Source organism: Stegodyphus dumicola, chromosome X1 (genome assembly GCF_044657685.1).
Source record: "Stegodyphus dumicola isolate Sdum_Otavi_A_Nest chromosome X1, ASM4465768v1".
NCBI classification, from domain to species: domain Eukaryota; kingdom Metazoa; phylum Arthropoda; class Arachnida; order Araneae; family Eresidae; genus Stegodyphus; species Stegodyphus dumicola.
The window spans coordinates 198134069-198153507 of NC_140780.1; the positions used below are offsets into that span (position 1 = coordinate 198134069).

A 19439-nucleotide genomic window follows, 5' to 3' on the forward strand; every position below is an offset into this window, starting at 1 on the left:
AAAATAATAATAATCAAGAGAAAGGGACAGCTTGATGGTAGTAGAATTTCTCAAATTTTTGGGTAAACAATACTTTTAGGCTATCTACAGTAGTATATTTTAGTGATCTCGGAAAGAGAACTGGAAATATTTTGTTTGCATAAAAATGAACAGGAAAAGGGTAACAAGTAACCTGGGAAACGGAGGAAGAAGCGGAAAAAAAAGGGAGCATCATAAATATAACGTTTTGATGATACATATCCAAGCTTCACAAAGATGTTCTTGAGAACATCTTTAATACGGATCTGTGATGAATAGCTCATATAGGGTGGTGGTAATTATAGTAATGAGCGGAATGATAATAATAAATGTTGTACTATGATGGCTCACATGCGGTAATAATAATATCTAATACACTGTTTAAAAAATCTTAGCAAAGCATATCTACCTGAAAAAAAAGGATGTCTTCTTGAAATACTTTCTGAAGCAAACTTGCTCGTATTCACATTCCATATAGGAAAAACCAAGAAAACGCCCTTCGAGAACGAGTCTTCCCGTTCGTCAAGATTGGAGCATAAAACAAGCTGCCAGCATTTAGAAATCTTACATAGGTGGTCATTTGTGAGCCTAAATAATAGTTTAATAATAACAATAATGATAAAATTATTGTTACCATCACCATTATCAGCTGAGCAATAAGACTTATGACCTGAGGGGTAAAAATAAGTTACAAAAACATAGTGCTCTTGCTTTAAAAAAATTAAGTAGGAGAGAAAATAAATTATAAATATAGCTTGTAGAGACATTAGGTATTTTTTGAAGCAGGAGTCATGAAAAATGAACAACGCTCTCGCCGGGAATCGAACCACGGACCTCTGGAATACGCAGCCAGCGTGCAGACCACTCCACTACGAAGGCATGCTAAGAAGGCGGAAGAAATACCTTATATACTCCCCCTTTAAAGGGCGACTCGGGTTTTCAGGAAACCCAACTGCTAAATCCTGGGTGTGGAGAATCATCACCCACCACTCTTTTAGTTCGGACGCCACTGTAGAGACATTAGGTATTTTTTGGAAGCAGAAGTCATGAAAAATTAGCAACACCCTCGGTGGGAATCGAACCACGGACCTCTGGAATACGCGTGCAGACCACTACACTACGAAGGCGAAGAAGGCAGGAGAAATACCTTATAAGATAAATATGTGTGTGTTCGCCTAGCGTGCATTTAATAGATATATGCGTATGTTTTCGCACGCCTGTGTATGTACGTAGATGTACTTGTTAAGTACTCAGTAAATCACTTCATACGTAATCTATAGGCTGCCTGAATTTCTTTTTAATGAAAGGAAAAGTGATGCCTTCTCATATCAATATAACCTTGAAAAGATAAATGAATTTACCAAAACAAGATGTCTGTTCGGTATAAGAGAAAAATATTTAAAAACAAAACACTTAAAACTTCAAGAATGAGAGGCACATATATGCAACCGAAAGCTCTTTAAACTATTTCGCTTCTTAAAATTTCTGAAGAAGCTCTTTCGACCAATAGTAGCAAAAGTACAATTCAGGATATTAAATACTGCATGGAATTACACACAGTCACGCTTTAGAAATATAAACTCATCTATATTGCGTTTTTAAACTATCCAAATAGCATCAAAAGGAGAAAAAAAATAATTTCGGAATAAACTAGATGCCTAACAAGACACTATTCAATCTATATTTTTAATATCAAATATCTTACTGAAATTACTTTGATTTTTTACTGCACATTTTAATACATAGTATTTATCAAAATCATGAGAACTAGAAAATGAAATAATAAATTCCTAAACTTCTCTTTCCTAATTGAAGAAAATGTAATACTTTGCTATAGTACATACTACCAAACTGTGTATGGCATCATATGCTGTGTTTTTTTTCCCTATGCGTTTGTGTGTGCGTATGTCACGTAATACTTTCACAGATTCACAATGGATTTTAAAAGTTCTGCTTCAGATAATTTATCGAATCCATAATGTTAGACAACTGGATAAATAAGTTTGAGTCTTCCGAATACACGAGAGGGTGTTATTAAAGTAGCATATTTGTCGCAAGTACGAAAGTAACAAAAAGTGCTTTTGGTGACCCACACTACAGCGTAAGGAATACTAGAAATTAAGAAATTAATCTTTACATTAATTAGCACGTATATATTTATAATCCTAGCAAAGAAGTATAATGTATTCTTGTAATAAAATTGGCTGTAAATTGGATATTCAAAGCTAAAAACTTCATAAGTATTTCTAAATTAATTATCATAAAATTTTTAAAAATTGTTATAAAAACCGATTTTAAAAAACAAAATTTAAAAAAAAGGCACCTTCTACTTTGTGCCAAAAGAAAAAAGAACCAGATGCTTAACATTTATATTAAGCCCAAAAGAGCGTTTTTTTTAAAGTTTTTTTAATGTTTTATAACAATTGCATTTATTTATTAAATTTCATGCTCTTCGCACTTAAACCATAAAATTTAATTCAACAGCAATGTCACAAAGTATTTAAAAGAGCATATATTTAGAATACCCGATACACAGTCTCGTGCGCTGTAGATATTTCTTTTTTTTTTTTTTTTTTTTTTTTTTTTTTTCGTACAGTGTTTGCATTGCTCTCTTTGAAATTGTTGAGTTTCTTAATCAAAAACTCATAAATACTTTACAGAATATGAAATAGATAATAAAGCAAATTCCAAATTTGGGCTTCCAGATGCCCATATTTGCATGGAGACGTACCTTATTCAAAATTCGATGGCTCTAGGTACCGTTGTTTTAACAAAATACGAGAAACATAAATACATTTATGCAGCTCCTTCATTATTTAATTTCTTTAAATATAACACAGGGCTCTAGTATTTGGTGACAACAATTTAAAAAGTAATCCACCGTTTATAGTGAATCAAAGCAAAATGCCAAAACGAAATTAATAGCCCTTCTGGGCAAATTGTGCCTTTGGGATAATAATACCACCATTTAAAAAAATTTAATTTTTCTTTGCATTTTATTCAAAAAACCATCCATTCACTTTCAAAATTATTTGATAAAATAATTCTGACCTGAGGATAATTCAGTTAATATCAAACATTTAGTGTATCACATCATTTCTTTAGTTCCATTTAAATGATTTTAATCCAAAAGATAGTACGTTTCTTATGACATCCCAGATTTCGATACTGATGTACTTTGGGTGCATTTTTGACTTCAGGAACTTTATGAACCAACGTTTTGAAAAACGTTTGCAAACGCTATTCAAGCTAACTCTTATTTTATTTGAAAAAAAAAAAAAAAAAAAAAAAGAACTATCATATATATCAACTTTATATCTATATAGTTGATATATATATATATAATAGCTCTTATACATATCTATGTAGTTGATATAGATATATATAAGAACTATATATCTACACATATCATATATAAAATAGATCTATTAAGTTAAAAAAAAAAAAAAAAAAAAAAAAGAAACACATCCTCGACCTCTAAATTTTTTAAAGCACATACTCGCAGGTTTATTTAAGTTTACCTGAAAATTTTAAAAATGCCGCTTCAAGTAATATTTTTATGTACTTATTTACTTTTCCGAATTAATAAATAAGTTTTAGAATTGAAAATAACGCTTTGCCTCGCAAATTAACAAAATGAACTATTTTGTTTTATTTTTGGTTCTTTCTTCACCTAAATAATAGCATAAATGGATAAATATTATATTACATTTCATTTTAAGTTCATACCCGAAGAATCTTTATGGTTTCAAAGAGTATGAGGTACCCTATTCCCTATTAAAGCTTTTTATTTCTGTACTAATCCTCCTACCAAGGTGAATTTATATCATTTTACGAATACTCTAGAGAACATCATGATTCGGGTATTTCATTAAGCTTAAAAGACATTTGAAACAGAGGCACTTATAATCCACCCCTATTCGGACAGGAAATTATCCAGCGGACGAGCTTGATGGGGAAAAGTAATTAACTCTCCCAGCGTATATGCTAATAATGAAACACTAAAGGAAGGCTCCCTACCTGGTTTTCACAGCTGACTTCCCAGATGGGTGAAGCTTGTTGGGATGTAACCACTGATCTAGCTACCGGATTCTGCCCGCCAGGCATTAAAAGGGTCAAGCAAGTAATGCAGTAAAGGCAAGGAGAGTTTAGAAAAACAAAATTAGACGTATCTTGGATGAGGGGAGAAAAAAAGTAGGGGAGGGGTAAAAATACTCACTAAATCTCCTTTATAACTCTTTGCCCGTCCTTCGTATTTTTGCACTTTTTCTTCTTCATTCCCCACCCCCCGGAAGGGTTTATTACCTTACAAGGGTGTGATCTGAGTAGCCCGAAGGGTGTTAAAGTGATGGTAGTGAAGGTGGGAACGCGCATGTTAGACATGGTGTGTTTTACAGCGTCTTTTAATCACCCCTTCTCTTTTATTCGTAGTCCTGTTAGGATCGTAAAACATCCTTCAATATCCTTAGCGAAAATTTATTGAATCCACGTAATTCCAGGAAAATGCGGAATACAGCAGATAAGCCCAGACTGGACCAAGTCCTGTCTTATCTTACGGGATCATTCGCCTTAACATCTACTGAGCTCCACCTACCAAAGGGGATACTCAACCAATAGTGAATAAGCACTGATGTATCCTAGCAACGGGAAAAGCATCCAGGGTTATTGTGAGAAGCAGCTAGTGGGAGGGATCCAGTATCCGCCGATTTGCATATCAGGGTGAGCAGAGCTCCCGGCGTCTGATTTTATGGAGCCACAGCCAATCTTTCAAAAGCTCAAGGTGTTTTGTTCGAGGGGGACATTTTCTAGGGACCGAATAATAATGGGATTCTGTCGGAAAGGCATATAGTACAGGGAATCTTAAGGACAGAATATTAAGTACATATTATATATCATGAAAAATACACCCTAATAATGCCGAATTATTTTAAATGAGTGTAACATTATCAGAAAATCACAGCATTTGAATAAGGCAATTAAAAATAAGGATACTTGTTCAGTTCAATTAGACGCTCTTTTACAATGTTTATAAATTTGTACAAAAATCTGGCAAATTAGCAGCCGAAAATTTAATTATTTTGACTAACAGAGATCAACCAAAAAAATAATTTTGATTTGCGTCACATCAAATTACACAATTCAATCATTAAAAATAAGAGACTGCATTATTTTATTCTGAAAGCCACTATACTATTTTAAAACATATGATCTCACATTCCGTTCAATTAACCATGCTTCGCTCGTTCAAAATATCCTATTTTCCAGTAAAATAATTCTAATATTTGAAAAACAAGATTATATTTATTCTTACTTTAGTTTGGCCTCGTTCATTCTATACTGAATTGCATAGGCAATATTGTTTATTTTAGATAGCAATAAGCTCTTGTTGAAAATTACCATAGAGTTCTTATCAGACATTTGAATATCCTGTATTCCAATACTGCATTGTTTCAATTGCATGTAGTTTACAGGAAATTACAACAGTTTTCATTTTTATCACATTTAATTTTGTTAGGTGTAATAAGTCTTCTCTTAATACTTGTAATTTCTTAATTACAAATGTGAGTTGAAATGCGTTAAAAGACTACCACGAAAAAGAATGCGATGAAAAAAATTTTGTTTGCTATTTTTATAATCAAGCAGTCAGAATCTAGTATTTATCACAACTGTTTACAACAACAGTAGGGTTAAATTTATTCTTTAACTATAGAACTTATGTATTATGTAAAATATAACTAAATTTTCATTTTTATTTGTTCAGATAAACTGAATAATAGCAAAAAATATTATTAACCACGTAAAAGAAATACTAGAAATTTATCTAAAAATCTAAAAAGAGATACAGTTTTAGCCAAGTTTTTTGAAGGAAAATATTACTTAAACCTTCTTCATTTCCTAATTCTATCTATATATTATAATTTTTTTTTATTTATTCATTTTTTTGTAATGGAAGGAAATTTTTAAGAAAGGTATACAGAGGAAGAGAAATTCAAAGTTAATCTTAACAGAGAAAAGGAAAGTACGCTTCCACTTATTTACCTATTATTATTTATTTATTTATTTATTTTTTCATTATCCATGTAATCCTAAGACAACAAGGTGCTGAAAACAAAGAACTACAGAGACCTACAAGCCAAGGAGGAGAGATAAATTATTTTATAAAAGCCCAGCTGATGTGTATAGCTGAAGAATAGGTATTTTATTAGAAAGACTGAGCGCTCGAGTTCATATAAAAAAAAAAACTGCCATAAAGAACACGTGCATTATACCAAGCATAACAAACGCTTCTTTTGTAGAAAAATCACAATTTATAATACTTTAAAAAACAGCAAAATTTTACGCAGTCACTGTTTTTTGCATTTTTATAGTTGGAAAAATATTACACTCAAAAGGTTTTTTTTTTTTTTTTTTTTTTTTTTTTTTTTTACAGGAAACTAGTATATAATGTGAATGGCATATTCTCGTTATTGAAACATTTATTAATGTAAATGACTATAAACTGATAGTAATTTTAAAGATATGCGAACTATATAGGAGCAATTCTTTAAAATACTCAATATATATGTATATATACCAGTTTATTTAAGGTTTAGAGCAGCAAGCGCTTTTGTTTTTAAACAAACTGATAAATTCTAGATGTAAAAATCGTCTACCGGATATTACTAAGAAAACACCTTAAACGTGTAACTACTGCACTGCATTAAATTAATCTGACAAATCTTCATATGCACTTCATGACCTTTTAGAATAAAGTGTAAGCTATCTCATTACATATTAGATAAAATATAACAAAAACATCATATTAAAAATAATAAGATATATATAAGTAAATTATAGCGTTAATTTGGCAAAAGTCATTTTACTTCCTCATATTAAACTGGCTACATTCCCTTCCTGTCTTAAAACTACTAATCTAAGAAGCTGAAGCTCCTAATCTGGAAATTAATTCGCATTTTGCCCTTATGTAAGAGTAGCGTTGTGGATATATGTTATCCAGTTTTACGGGGCAAAAATTTCAAAAAAAGGTACCAAGTCTTTAAATATTACTGTACTAACTGCTTCTCCTTGCTACTGCTAGCCACGCACAGTTTGCTGCTCCGCTTCGCTTTTTGTTTAAAAGATTTAAGCTCTATAGAACTGTGGGTTGTATAACGCACCCGTAAATGAAGATCTATGAACCTATTTATGCGTATCAGGGCTTGCTCTGTTTACGAAATAAAACTTCGTTAAATCAACGGCCACGTTTGAAAGCTTTTCTTCTCCGTTATGCCATCTCATATATCCACGCAGCAGTTTTTCTAATATCAAGGTACATACAGAATTTATATATATATACATTAATAATTTTTTATTAATTATGTTAGAAAGATATGTCCAACAATTATAAAATCTTACCGTTAAGGCGGTATATTATTCTGTATCGCCGTACCTAATAAGTGCATACTATACACTTCTTTCATTTACTATAGTAGTAGTGTGTATGCGTATAAAAGTTATCGGTTATATATATTATAAGCGATTTGAACGAGAAATCTTAAAAAATACAGCTATTAGAGATATTATTCAAAAAACAAAATAAAGATATGATCTATTAAGAAGTACCCGCATGTTGTCTTTTAAATTTCCTGCCAAAAAAAAAAAAAAAAAAAAAAAAGGGCTATTTTATGTAGAAATATGGATTAAAAGGTTTTATGGAATGTCGAATGGCAACATTTGGCAATTTGGCAGACTGCATAGGCTGATAACTGTAACATTAAGGTTAATTTTACTGCTCCGGCTCATTAACTTTTTAGAAACAACCCATTAATTTAGTTTGAGAACTTGCATTTTAAAAGCAGTCATAATGATATGAATCTACTATGAAGTTCTTATATTAAAAAAATATGTAATAAAACAGTTATGATGTAAAATACTATCTTTTACTTAAAACAACTATTCAAGAAAATTAACTGAAAAATTTAAAGACAAATCATGTATTTATGGCAAAAGTAGGGATAAACTTTAAAAATTCAAAAGCACAATTAACTAAGTCAAGGCTCAACAAGTGCACTCTCAGAGTTGAATTAAAAGAGATGTGCATATTAGGTGAAACTTTATATGGTCAGATTTATCCATGGCTGTTTCGATTCTTTTTTAATTTTGTTTAACTTTTTCACCTGGCTTCTAGATCCTTAATATTTTTCTCGTACGTCTATATATGTATTTTATCTTTTTTAAAAGGAAAAGTCTAAAGTCTACAAATATCTGGTTATATATTTCTGTTTCGTTATTTTCTTGCATAGTATCCTGTTATTGAAACTTAACAGAGAAAGACAAACGAATCTGACGAAGTCTGCCATTAGGCATTTTTGAAACAGAATACACGAAAAATGTGCAGTTCTATCCCCAGAACCCGAAAACCAGAACTCCGAATGTCAGATGAACGCGCTTCCAGTTACACCACGAAGGCACACAGTAAAGAGGGAGAAAATAACTTACAAATCTATAAGGTATTTTTCCCGCTTTCTTAGCGAGCCTTCGTGATGTTTTACACGTAAAAGGTAATTTATATGCTTTTCAAAAGAATAATAATAATTTCAAAATTTCACAAAACGAGTTTTTGAGTAGCCAAATGTAAAACCTTAAGCGCGAGAGGGGAAAATATTGTCTTTTTGTTTATAATATACATGCAGTCTTACTAAAAAAACTACGAAATGTTGCGAAAAATATATTTTTCTTTTCGTAATTAGTAATTTAAATTTGGTGGAATGCAACAATGAGGACTATGTTTTATTTATTTATTTATTGCTTTATGAAAGAAGATATTTCCTGTAAATTCAGTGGTGTCTCCGAAACTCTTTAAATACGGAACTGCAGTTTAATGGAAAAGCATTCTCTCAGGTAATTTTATATTCCTGATTAAAACAGACGTGGATCTCATACACAAAATCTGACATGCTGTAGATGCATTATAGATACACTAATAATATCTTTACGCTATAGCCACCCAGTATAATTGGTGAAACAGTTCTGTAGACTGAAAATAAAGCAACAGTCGGCGGATATCAAATTTGAATTGCTAAGACATAAATAATTAATAATACACTTCTGCACGATTCATTGAAAACTGATTGCTAAACTGGCGCAAACAAAATTTGCACCAATTAATTAAACTAATAAAGTCAAGCATCCTGATGAAATAATAATAATAATAATAAACACATCTTAGTTGTATTAAAATGTATGAATAATGAATGCAGGGAGAAACGAAAATACAATTTACATTTTTTATTTTATATTGATAACACTGTAATTATGGCCAAAACTTCATGCCATTGTATTAAAGGTAAATCAGGTTCTAGCAAACCAGAAAAGAAAATGAAGCGCATGGAAAAATTCCGGGTCAGAACTAAATGATCTGTTCTCTGTCAAATGTCATCAGTCTCATCCCTACGTCGCACAATCAATATGGAGGTAACTTTGTTTAATTTTTTTTTTTTTTTTACTTTTTGCTGCTATTTATGCATTATTATAAGGTTTAATATTCTTTAATGACAACGAAATTTTCTAACAAACATTAATTAAAAGAATGAAGAGATTGATGCGAAGATGAGAGTTCTTTAAATGGTTCGATAAGCTTTAACAGTTAGAAAGCGCTGAACATTATATTCATTTTAAAATTTTCTTTTGGCATTTACTGGGAATGATAAAGTTGGTATAAAAGATGAAAGGCCTATTTTGGTGTTTCATAACGCCGTTTCGGATTACCTTTCAGACACACTGAATTTAGGTACCTATGTCCGAGGATCATCCAGAAAATAAAGACCGTTTTATTATATTACAAAATGAAATGCACATTATTTATTTATAACTTATAAACAATTTTCTTAAAAAATTTCTGAACCTCTCCTAATTTACGAAGATATTCTCTTTTCATGTTTTAAAATATGATACATACTGTTTCTGTAATTCTCGGATCAACAATCTGGTAGTTAAATGAGTTAGTTGCTTGAAGTTTGCCGAAACTTACCTCGTATGTAACGTGGACTGGCCCACTAGCGGCCGAACGGTAAAGTCACTGAACACTAGTAGTTCGGTTCGGGATTCGAATCCTGCGAATGGGCTGGTTGCATAGTATTTTTTTTTGTGGTTTTCCCCATGTTTAACGTGTATACGAGGCAGCTTCTCTTAGAAAGTCCTCCGCGAAAGTATCCCTCCACTTAGGCAGAGAGCCCTCGAGGCTTTGCCATAATCACACATACACCATATAGTGTGAACTGAAGTTTCCGTTAGACAGTCCTTCGAGAAGATATCCATCCATACCGTTAAGCAGATAGCACTAATGTGTTTTACTGCAAGTAAATAATCTGATTTATTTCTTTGTTTCTGTTTTGACGTTCTTTAAATAATGGGGCAGATAACATTTGAGACATGAACATAATCTGAATTCCCTTGTTTTCTTCACTGCCAGTTTAATCAGTAACCTAAGTTTACTGTAATGCGAAATTTGCATAATTTGCATTGGAATCTAGTTACCGTTCTTGAAATATTCTTCCTTTTAAAATTCTTCGAACTGAATGTATTGCGTTTTGTTAATTGTTCACAAATCCATTTAGAGGTAACTTGGTTTTGCAAATCGGCAAAGCATAAGATGAGATGAATTTATTGATAACTCGTTTCTTAAATCGCTATGAATATGAATCGGCAAGCAAATTGCTAAGGCAATAAGTAACAAAACACAATAGCAATGTACTTCAGTAAACAAAATAGCTCTTTCCCCCCTAGGTTTCATATTTTGAATCTAATGAGTCTTGAAGTCATTTTAAATCTTTTGATAAACGGAGCTTTAGAAGTTGCATCACTTAATACATTATCTACAGCTTCATAGTTTTTCTTTGAATGTTGTTATTAAATTGCCAAAGTCCCCCTGTTTGTATATTAAAACACAAGGCATTCGTTATTACTGTAATAAGCAAATTCTAATGTAGTCAAAATGTTACAAAATAATGCTACAAAATAATCTTTTTCGCGGCTGAAATCGGGTCCAGCAATGATCAAGCGGGAAAAACGCTGGACACTAGCAGTTCAATATGGTTTCATATCGCGGCGAAAAGGCTGGCTGCGTGGGATTTCTCATGGTTTTCTAATGTCTTACACGAATACAAGTCAGCTTCTCTTAGAGTTCCTCTATAAAAATGTCCTTCCCTTCGACAGATAGCTTTCAAGTGTCTTGCCGTAATTTTAAATAATCATAATCGAAAGTCACAAAATATTAGTTTAGAAATACATTCAAAGTATTTAATGAATATATTTTGGAATGGGTAATGAAAGGAAGAATGATATCTTGCTTTTAAATGATAATTATACGGCGCTCAATAATGCCTTCCTAAAAGCATATTAAAACTATATTCCTTCCAGCACATCCGTACTCAAGTGTGGGATTGGTGGGTTACTAGATCTATTAAAGAATATTATGTTGGTGAGATAAATATAATTATTCATCACATGAAAAAATGAACATGAGTATAAATGAGTATGGAAGGAAATTCTGATTTTAATGTGCTGCATGTGCTGAAAACAGGTACTGCGGCCATGTCTCAGAACTACTTTAAACTTATCCTGGCGCAATATCTGAGAAAGCTTTCTGAAGAAGCAGTTTTGTCCATGTATTTCATCGAAGAATGGTTGCCAGAGCCTCAAAGATGTTGGACTTCTACTTTCCACCCCAATTTTGAGGAAGAGCAACCTGGGGGTGCCCCCATACCGCAGAGACACTATACATTTACAAACATTCATCCCTTCTCCGGGATTCGAACGCGGGCCCTTAGCTACCGCAGTAACCATTATACCGTCTGGGTGGCTTTCTGAAGAAGATGGTGATGTTATTGATCAGGAATTCCATCTTAGAGCTGAGATGATGAAGAAGCTCAAGCTATGCATATTAGGAATAGAAGTACAAAATCTATCAAGTAATTTCGAGAAACATTACGCATATGAAGAACTCATGAAAGAAATTTTGAGTAACAACTATAGGCAATCCATCATTGATGATTAAAATATTACTTCAACTTTTAATGCTTCAACATTTACTTCAACTTTAAATTCTACAAAGCCAATTGCGTTTGTATATCTGTATACATCTGTATGTTTCTTTTATTTTTATTTTAGTTAGTTAATCTGCATTGAAACTTTTGGGAGATTCACGCAAAAAATTTTAAGTATCTAGACCCAGGAGAAAGAGTTAAGTAAAAGTAACAGAAAATTATTTATCATTTTATCACAGCAATAACAACAACAACAAAAATTATGTGGGTTACTATGCGCTTTAATTTTTACGATGAATAGCTTATATTATAACTGCGGTGCGCTTTTATATACTAAGTTTCAATATTCGTAAACGATGGGTAAATGGATATAATATACGAATGCCTGTCGAATTCGAAGTAATTGACCTTATGATAGGCTAGTAATTTTATTTACCGTATTCCAGCTTGTTAATGCTTCACTTTCATACAGATAAGTATAATTTTTATGTAATGCACTAACATATTTCATTGTATTCAAAATGTCAAATTCAAATGATCATTATCACAGATTCACTGAAGCAAAATTAAAGAATAATGTTACTGAATGTTTAAAAAAAATTAATTTTACATATAAGCGAAAGCTACTTCAGTTGCAGGAAAACACCATTACTTAAACCATTTATTGTTGTTATAACATTAAAAAAACTTTTCCTTTCACCTTCATTTGTTTTTGCAGAGCGATATAAGTTAGAATATCTAGTACTTTTACTAATTAATTCAAAATGATTACATTCAATTTGAATTTATAAATGATATGCTTCAGCTAGTGAATAACAACAGAATTTCCGTTTTACACATAAAAATTTCATTTAATGAAAAAAATGTGAGATTTGCCTTTTACGCTAAAATAAAAATTAGTTTAGAGGACGAAAGGAAGCGTTTTCAGTTGGGGAAAAAAAAAAAAATCTCAGTCTCACGCAAGTAAACACGGAGCTAAATGCAATAATGTGAAATAACTGGAAATTTAAAAAAAAAAAGTTTCAGATAAGGGGAGGGGGAGGAGCAATGGTTGAGAAAGAATAAGGAGGCCAAGAGGAAGCTGTTCCATGGACTTTTATCTCGATTTACAAGGTCGTTCTAGGCAACGACTTTACCTAGAACAAGTTTTATGGTCTCAAGTTTATCTCAGATTCGATCTGAATTCAGACTCTTTTTATATGTATACATATATGTATTTGTACAGATTGAAGGATTTCCTTTATTTTTACGTAACAGTTTTTAACTTACATTGTTACCTTTAGTCCACCTCAGTTCATCAGTTTTGATTTTCATTGCAACTAGGCACTGATTTATAAGATAAATACTTCCAGGTACAATCTTATGATACTCGGAACTACAGTTATAATAATATATTTGAAAACTGAACATCTGTTTGATATTAATTCTAATAAAGTTTTTTTTTTCCTCATTTCAGTTGGCAAAGACATTCCTAACTTCAGCAAAGACTAACTATCATTTTAAAATATTTCAAAAAACTTTTATGAGAAATAGACTTTGTTTGTAAAATAATTAACTGAAAAAAGTTAATCGCGGAGCCTCGCATTTGCAAACTAATAATAAATCACTAATCTGATATATATGAATAAGTCAATAAAATATTCGCAAGAGATTTAATAATTGAAAAATCGTGTCTTTACCAGTCTCTTAGTCAACTTTTCATCATAACCGGATTTTACTAAACTAATGATTCAGAAATCGTGGCTAATATTTTTTTTAACACTGTCGTTCACAAAATTGTTTAAAAATCGTGCTTTGCTGGAATTTTAACCATTTCACATTGTTCCTTTGAAAAGGTGTATTCTATGAAACCAATGTATCTCTAATCTTGAATTTTGAGTTAAGGAATTTATGCATATAACTACAAAATGAGTGATTAGAATTAACGAAATAAAAATTAATTAATAAATAAAATATTAGAATAAAATTAATTTGAAGGCTGAGATTATGATTTGTATTAAATCTGTCATAATTAAAACTAATATGCATTTAAATGTTATATTTTACTTACATTCTCAACAAACAACTAATTTATTGAATTTTTCCTTCGTTAATTTTAGGCTAATCATTTTCAGTGCATAGCTCAGCATCGTAAAATAACAGAACCTTATTACTGAGCATAAAGTAAAATATTTTGACGAAATTATTTTAGCCTCTCATTTCACAAAGGAGTCTAAGTTGGGCAAAGGAGTTGGGCAAACAATAAAGAATGAAAAATAAAAAATATATGAAAAAAACGTTGATAATGCATGTTGGTGAAAAATGGACTTCTTTTATGTTAGTAAGTATTATGGAAATTAATCATACACAGTTAAGAAAATAAATGTTATGAGAAAAATGAAATTATACTGGGTGTCACATAAAGCAATTTTGCCTCTTTTTTTTACTACAAAAAAGTAAGTTTGAAGAAATAGTTAATGTACCTTTATTTCTTCGTAATTAACAAATGCTAGTAAGAAAAATGCAAAATAACCAATTACTTTTATGTGTCAGTAGTTGGCAACAATTACACGAGCTATGTGAGAAAAACTTAAATAACAATAAAGTATTAATTTTAATTTCATTTGCATAATCTAATTAATGTGATTTCATTTGCATCATGGAAATAATTTGTGTCTTTTGGAATGGAAATCATTTCAGATCAATAAGAATGTCTAAAAATATCAAATTCACAGTCCAAAACTTAACAGCATAGTAATAACTTAATAAGAGCACAATTCTCGATATAATTTTTACTCCCAAGTAATGTTTGAATATATCCATTTAAGGATTTTAACATGTTAAAAATTAAGGTATTTTAAGAAGTAAATAATTTTAAGTTAAACAAATGAAAAATTTGTAGCTCCAGCTATTTAAAAAAATATCAGCCCGTCAAGTAAGAGATTCGGTAATTATATACTTCTCTCTAAATATTTTAAGCAGTCAATATCATGAAGCAATCTTGTTCTCTAAAATTCTTATATTTTACTACACGTTTTTTACTTTTTGGTATTAACTTTAAATGGGAGTAGCATACTTTAAACGTGTATTTTCCTTCTCAGATGCTTTTTCCTATGTTAGAGACACTCAGCTCGAAATTTACGATGATAACTTTCTTGAAATGCTGCAGACTTTTTTCCCTGTTAGAGGTCCTCAGATTGAAATTCTGTTTGTATAAAGTGCACTCTGAACAAAAATGATTAACTAATATTAGGCCATAGATGACTAATGTATTAGGCCCGTGTATCAAATAACGATCCGTTTATCATCTATCGAGTTATGCTATAAAGAAAAATTCTTGGTTTTCCAACTTGCTCTCGGTTTTTCGATGCCAAATTATATGCTACTATCACTTTTCATGCTGTCACATGTAACCTGCTTTAGAGAAGTTCACGAAATTCTTGAAAGAATTTCAGACTAGGAAAAGGATTATTTTCTTAGGAAGATTCTTTTCTTCTTTGTTTCATGATGTACAGCTATTACATCATGAAACAAAATTATTTTCTAAACATTTTTCAATCTATTAGCTTTGTGATTAAATTTATTTGTTCAAAAGGTTGTTCTTAAAAACGTGAGGAAATATTGCTCCAATCTGCTTACTTTATCTAGAACGCTACTATTCATATTTAATTATTTATTTCCTGCCTTCTCCATGAAGACTTTCACAGTTTACTATCTTACTTTCATACTGAAAGGATTAGAGAATCAAAGTTGTATAGTCACTAGGTTTATTTAAGGGAGCAGGAAACAGTAGCATCTTAGCTGGGATACGAACTCCGGACCTCCGTAATACCAACCGAACCTGCTCCCAATTATGCCACCAAGGCATGCGGTAAGGAAGAAGAAAATTCCATTCGAAGCAATATTCATATCGTTTATTTAAAGCTTTAATTGAAATCTCGTAAGGTTCTTTCCCAAATGTATGAAAAGTAAAACACTGATACACAGTAATTCAGAAATCTAAAAGTATAGTTCTACAGTGTCAAACGCAACCTTGGCTTAAGTTCTGCCAATACACTCAGAAGTGTCCAGAAGAAGTGTTAATTACATGTAATTTATATAGATATAATTAATACAATTACTGAATTTCGTTCTGTTTAAAGTGGACGTAATGATTCGCGGACGTAAGCATTTTGTGCGGAAGACAAATATTTAGGTAATAATTTACTATATTTGAAATAATTGTTTCTGAACCTTAAATTGTGAACATTAAATGAACCTTACATTTCAAATGTAAATATTAAAGTTATTAATTGCTTGAAAAAGTCATCATATGCAACAAGCTCCTGTTTCAATAATAGTTTAGGAATCCATGAATGTGGAAAATGTTAATACTGGCACTGTTATTTTGTAACTGAAAAATTAAAGACCGGGGAGTTATGTTTAAGACACATGCTCTGAAACTGTAGCCAGCAGTAAAACAGCTTTTTCATTTCTGGTGTTGTGGGAATCTTTTGCAACTTTTTATTTATTTCTTTGTAGCAGGAAGGAAGCTGGTAGTAGAAGAGTCCCCTTTTCATTCCATTGTCGAAGAACACAATACAGAAGTTTCTATCAGCCCTAAGAATTATGGGAAGCTCGGTTGATCACGTAATCAAGCAAAAGAACGAAAGTAAACTTTCCGATCCCATATATCACCAAGACTTGCCATAAAAGTCACCGGGTGCGGATTAATTCGAAAGGAGGCCCAGATCGAAGTCAAATCTCGCAACGTGATTGGATGATCGACCGTTGCGCTGGCATCCAATCACAAATTACGTTCTTCAGCACTTTTCCTGCAGAAATAAGGGCCTGGTAAGTCTTCCTTACCCTTACAGTATTCCCTAGGAAATTAAGGGTTTTGTAAGGGATAAAAGATAGACTAAGAGCGGTCAAGCACAATTGAGCGGAATTCCTAAGCACTATCGCGAAATTAATATCCCCCCTGCATGATGATGATGACTGGACATTGATTAGATTCGGTAGCTGTTTATGGCAGTTTGCCCGAGAATTGAGGAGTAAGAGACTCAGAGAATCTTTTCAACACGTACAAACGGTTCAGAATAACTAAATGCTCATGCATGATGAAACAATAATCCTCCCCATCATGATATAATGCTAAAAGGGGAATATTTTTAAAGGAGTTTTATCTTTTCTGAATACTGTAAAGCGCAGCAAAACGTTGAAAAACAAACTTAACCAACATTAATAGAATGTAAGAAAAGCATGCCAATTTTAACTTTAAAACTGCATAAAATTTAGCCTTCATCAATTACCTCAATTTATATATCAATATATACATTTCGAGAGACATTCTGAAATAGATGTATCTCTTTGCACATAGCAGAGAGATGTTTCTTGAAAAACGTTTAACTAAAACCATCGTTAGTGTAAGATCGAACTTTGTCTAATTTTAAGTGCATTTTTAACTTTATTATGCAAATGAAAACAATTTAGTTTTAAACCGCCAAATTTCTTCAAATTGAAAAAACGTTTGCAACTTTACATAAAGCTACTACTTATTAAAGCAAATATGTGTGCAATTTAGATTAAGAATTTAACTTTTAGAGGGAAAAATATTTTCATAATAGACAGCATGATGAATTTAAAATTCCTGAAATTTTAGTGTATGAAAATTATGCATTTAATTTTCCTTTCTTTACAGCTGATGCATATCAAATCTTTGAAAACCTTTTCATCACTTCTTCAGAAGGGTATTTTACCCTCCACATAACTTTATGAAAGGATGTTTATGAGAAAATATTGTGTTGATAAAATCTCTGTCGAAGAGTTTCTCGAACAAAACATTTCCTCGAACATTAAATAAACAAATAACCAAAATCGTGTCAGCATGATTTATGAACTTTTTACATAGTGCCTGATAGTATAAAATTTATTAAAACTGCGACAAAGCTACTCTTTTATTTAGTTTAATGCATCTGTACACAAAATATACAAAACTACATTAAGGGAAACGACTGCAGCTTTTAAATGAATGAAAAATAGTTGTTTCCTGTGCTTAGACTTAATTATTCCTTTGCATTACTTGACAAGTGTACTGTTGTACAATTGACAATTGTTGTAAAATTGACAGTAAGCGAATTCTAGCACAGTACGGAGTATGGGACAACACCTGTCTCACTAATAGATATGACGGCAAAGTACTGATGTCCTTGTCTTCCGTTACCTATTACCTGTGTAAGAACGCAGGGCTTTTTAAAGGCAAAATGTTAAATAACGAAATAGCAAATGAAAAATTAAGATAAATAAAATTCAATTTTTTTTAAACTTCGAATAACGAAGATTTTTCGGAAGACAAACCCTAATTTTTTTCTGTTTTCATTTATTTAGAGAATTAGTAGCTTGTAAAGAACTGAAGATGAAATGCTGACCTGACGCCTAGAAGATGTATTCTAATCAATAGCCGAAGTAAATCTTTCTTCTGCCGACTACATTACCTGCAATACGCAAACTAAAGCTAGTACAGAATACTAATGAGATATCGGTAAGTAAAACTCAAGTGCTTTTGTAAGTTGCATATTCTGTTAATAATAAAAATAATAACACCTTATTTTTTTGAAGTGCATTATATGGTTAAAGTACATTATGTCTGTAAGAACAAATATACATAAGAAACCAGTTAGGTTATAAAAGCGATGCGATCGATTGTTATGCGAAAGTGGAATCATAAACCGGAGTATGAGCATGAATAATAGGAAAACTGTAAATCGGAAACGCATTTTCCTATTTGTATGCGTAGGCATAAAACGAATAGAAATTTATCTTTCTTTATTGTCTAGATTTAAATATTCATTTTTCAATTCTATACCCTAAACCGTGTATTTAAATCAGTTTGGAAGATATCACTTTAATTCATGAAGTAACAGTTCTTGTGCACTCCCTTTGCAATTTATTTATAAATTCGATGATTTTTTTTATTGTAATCTGGTGCATATTCTGAATTTCCTCAAAGGAAAATTCCTACTTGACATCAAATTAAAAAAAATTATATTAATGTTGTTGTATTAGTATTATATTTATGTAAAATTTGGCTGCATTAGTTGTGTATGAAATTACTTAAATATTGCATAGCATACAAAATAATGAAATGAGGATGTTAAAAATTCAGTAGTTTTCTCTAAAATTTATCAAATAAAATTTTAGAATAACTAACTTTGAAGATAATTTTTTTTCATTCATTAAATTCGCGAATTTCTTATAAAAACCTATCCTTTCGCATTTTTGCACTGATACGCTTTAATGTTCTAACAGATTTACCTGATTTCACACTTTTCAATACGCATTCCATTCTTCTAGGGAAAAAGTTCTTTTACTGTAGAGTAACAGTTGACAATGATTTTTGATTGAAACAAACTGAGAATTCTGTTTCGTTTCTATGGT

The 19439-nt window shown here is 31.3% G+C and overlaps 1 long non-coding RNA gene across 1 annotated transcript in view; it reads left to right on the top strand.

The window, feature by feature from the left end:
* LOC118191837 (uncharacterized) overlaps positions 1-19439 on the top strand; it is a 54875-nt gene that overhangs the window by 21894 nt on the left and 13542 nt on the right. Inside the window, exon 2 of the long non-coding RNA XR_004758674.2 lies at positions 18390-18543. This is a non-coding gene — a long non-coding RNA (uncharacterized LOC118191837). The remainder of the gene's footprint in view (positions 1-18389; positions 18544-19439) is intronic.